Here is a 4,063-nt window from a genome sequence, read left to right as displayed (position 1 = left end):
GGCTAGTAACATGCGTGTTCTGAGACAAGGAGAGTTAGCAAAGGGTTGTTTGCTTGTTTGTTCTGTGGAGCTGGGGGGTGGTGTCAAACCCAGGACTTCACATGTGGCAGACAGTGCTCTCCCACTGACTCAGACCGCATGGCCATCTTACCCGTGATATGTCACCAAAGGCTTTGTTTTTAGGTTTACTTTATTTCCGAATTTTGTCCTTTTTTCTCTTCTTCTTCTTCTTCTTCTTCTTCTTCTTCTTCTTCTTCTTCTTCTTCTTCTTCTTCTTCTTCTTCTTCTTCTTCTAAACCTCAAACACAGTCCCCCACTCCCACAAATTATGCAGTTATTATACCACAAATTTACCACAAATTATACCACAGATTTCCTGCATTTGGGGAAATCGCTGGGAAATCGCCGGGCCAGCACATCCAGAGTGCTATGGATAAGCCTCGCCCTGGGAAAACCACCTTTGAGATCATGGTATCTCCCCTGCTAGGTAAGTATTTTGTAAGAACCTTTGTCTTTTCAGTCAGGCTCTGTGGGGACTGGAGAGATGGCTCCGCCTGTTAAGAGCCCTGCTGTTCTTTCAGAAGCTCCAATTCCTTTTTTTTTAAAGATTTACTTTTATTTATTTATTTATTTATTATATGTAAGTACACTGTAGCTATTTTCAGACACTCCAGAAGAGGATGTCAGATCTTTTTATGGATGGTATGAGCCACCATGTGGTTGCTGGGATTTGAACTCCGGACCTTCGGAAGAGCGATCGGGTGCTCTTACCCACTGAGCCATCTCACCAGCCCAGAAGCTCCAATTCCTAACACCCACAGATGGCTCACAACCTTCCATAACTCCAGTTCTAAAAGATCCAGGGGGCTCTCTTCTGGCCTCTGCAGGCATCAAGCTCTCAAACATGCACTTGCTGTATAGCTGGCTCCAAACGTGCTGTGCAGCCTAGGCTGTCCCGGAAAGCTCATCCTACCTTCAGCACAAAGCCAGCAGTCTGTCACCTTTTTTTGCCACCTCCACAACTCCTATGGAGACTCAAGCCGCCTGGGTATCTGGAAGAGGCACCCAAGTGCTGAGACTATGGATACGCACCACTGGATAAAAAAAATTACTTGTGCACAGTGGCAATTAATCCCCGCACTCAGAAGGTAGAGACAGACAGAGTCTGAAGTCAGTCTGGTCTCCACAGCAAGTTCCAGGCCAGGCAGAAACATAATGAGACACACCGTTTTGAAAAGGTGGCTTGTTTTGTTTTGTTTGCCCATGTAATAATGGTGTGTTCAAAGCAGGGTAATTTATTAAACAAGAAATCTTTTATAAACTAAGATGTTAAGATTTAGAGACACCAATCTCTTCCCAAGGCCATTAAACTAGGTAAGAATTCTCATCTGAACTTGAAGTTGTCCATTAAAATTAAGATCAAGTTTCTGGGCCTGGAGAGATGTTTAGTGGTTAAGACCACTTATTGCTTTGACAAAGGACCTGGATTTGATTCCCAGCACCTGTATGATGGCTCAGAACCATCCATAAACCCATGTTGTGGGCTGCTCAGCAAGAGAAGACTGTTCCAACATAGGTTTAAGCTGATAGAAAGTCTTTATTAAAATAAATAAATAAATAAAAAAGAAAAAAAAAAAAAGAAAAGAAAGTCTTTATTACCCAGCCAGTAATGACACAGTTCAGGATCCCAGGGTTGCCCCAAGTATTTCTCAGGGCAAACTTTTAAGCATAAAGACAGTATCCTGGGTTGACATACTTCAGTTAGCAAGAACAGTTAGCCAGAAGCTAAATTATAGAAGCCAAAAAAACAAGGTTAGTCCATTTAGAAGCTTTCCCAGAGCTTTGATGGAATAGGCCTTTGTTTTAGCAGGTGATCCTGTCTACATGACGAGTTTTAACAGTCTAAATGGCACTTCCATCATGGAGTCAGTTGTGCTAGGGTCTTAGGGCCTACTAAGGTCTGGGGCCCAGCTACACCCAGTTCCCAGGAAGCCAACAGGTACTCATGTACTGTACATATATGCATATAGGCAAAACACTCTTATGTAAAGTAAAATAAACTTTAAAAAAAAAAATCAAATTTCTAGTCAGGCAGTGGTGGCCTACGCCTTTAATCCCAGCATTTGGGAGGCAGAGGCAGGTGGATTTCTGAGTTCGAGGCCAGCCTGGTCTACAGAGTGAGTTCCAGGACAGCCAGGGCTAACAGAGAAACCCTGTCTTGAACCCCTCCCCCCCCAAAAAATCAAATTTCTGCCCCTCTCACATGCTATGCCTTCTTGTCCCACCCTCCCACTGAGATAAGAAGCTATACGGAGGCAACGACTACTTCCTATACCTCAGTATAATCCCTTCTGCTCACAGCTTCACACTAAGGCTGGCACAGTGCTTGCTCACAAAGTCTTCAAACTCACTAGACAGAGAAACTCAACATGCTCTGGTCTTTCTCATTTGGCTGTAGAGAGAATTGCTTATAAGGAACACCTGTCAATCAAAAAGGCTTATGGCCAATGAGCCGAAGCAGCAACTAGGAGGTGGGACACAGGCAGGGACAGAGAGAATTCTGGGAAATAGTCAGAAGGATTGGGGGGGGGGGGGATTCTGCAGTCAAATGTTGAGGAAGAAAAGGGCCAGGACTGAAGAGAGGCCTCTAACCAGCAGCTAGCTGAATTCAGGTTAAAAGAAAGGGAAGATCTGCCCCAGGAGCACTGAGGAGACAGATGTAAGACAGGGGAAACCAGCTATGTGGCTGAACCTGGCTTAGAATGAAAGGAACATAATAATAATAATAATAAGTCAGAGAACAAGTCGAAGCTTATGGCCAAGGCATTTATTAACAAACAGTCTCAGAGTCGTCTTTCCGGGAGCAGGGGCTGGGGTAGAAAAACTGGATTTATTATTTACATTTGTCCTTTCCTGAGCCTTGACGGTGGACCCCTCCTCTTCACTGACATCACCCCCAGCATCCAGTGGATTTGGACTCAAATCCTAGAACACCCCTTTTCTAGCAACGTGGCCTTTCCAGACTTCGGTGTCTTTGTCCTTGAAACGTGATCCAGATGGGCGATGGTAGTCCACACCCTTAATCCCAGCCCTTGGGAGGCAGAAGCAGGCAGATCTCTGAGTTCAAGTGCAGTTCTGGTCTGCAGAGTGAATTCTAGAACTGCCAGGGCCACACAGACAAACCCTGTCTCGAGAAAACAAAACGAAACGAAACGAAACGAAACAACAAACAAAAATGTGACTTGGATATGATCTAAATCTCGGTTGTTGTGAGGACTGCGTGTGTCAGGTATCCTCGTGTCCTCAGAGCCTAACACAATGCGGGACACGGATCAGAAAGCAGCTGTAACGATCCTGGCCCTAGGATCCTGGCTCTGCTCCTAAGAAGCCCATACACGCATGGACCACTAGATGGCGGTATGAGATCACTCATATGATACCTCTCCCTGGCTCCTCGCAGGGAGTGGTCTTGGGAAGACTTTCCAGAGAGGAGCTTGGAGAGACCTCATTTTTCTCAATAGAAGGTAGCCTGGCCTTGGATGATCCTGGGAGGTGACTCAAGTCTCCCAGACCTTCTGGAAGCTTCGATGGCATAAACCCACACTGTTTGCACTGGAGACACCAGTACAGAGTTAGCAGGAAGGATTATATAAATTGTGTAATCTGGAATAGACTTCGCTGGTCCGGGTCACAGAGGAAGCTAACAGAGTGGTTCTTGTTTAGCGTCCAGAACTGACTGTTGACGTTTCAGACTTTGGGCTGGCAAGATGGCTCTATGGGCAGCAGAAACTGACAAGTATGACAAGCTGATGTAATCCCCAGGACACGCATGTGAAAGAGAAGCACCAACCCCTGCAAGCCATCCTCTGACCAGCCCACATGAGCCACGAAATGTGCACACGTGCCTGTACACAGACATGTATGCACATGTACACACAAAATATGACTAAAGAAAATGTAAGCCGGGCATGGTGGCACACGCCTTTAATCCCAGCACTCAGGAGGCAGAGGCAGGCGGATTTCTGAGTTCGAGGCCAGCCTGGTCTACAGAGTGAGTTCCAGG

At 45.9% G+C, this 4,063-nt stretch overlaps 1 non-coding gene across 1 annotated transcript; it reads right to left on the bottom strand.

Annotated features, from left to right (window-relative positions):
- Positions 1-325: 325 nt before the first annotated feature.
- LOC115064282 lies at positions 326-495 on the bottom strand. The gene has a single exon (XR_003844125.1). It is a non-coding gene; the product is annotated as a U1 spliceosomal RNA (small nuclear RNA).
- Between the last annotated feature and the right edge of the window lie 3,568 nt (positions 496-4,063).

This window comes from Mus pahari, chromosome 6 (genome assembly GCF_900095145.1).
Source record: "Mus pahari chromosome 6, PAHARI_EIJ_v1.1, whole genome shotgun sequence".
NCBI lineage: Eukaryota > Metazoa > Chordata > Mammalia > Rodentia > Muridae > Mus > Mus pahari.
This window is presented reverse-complemented; position numbering and strand designations above follow the sequence as displayed.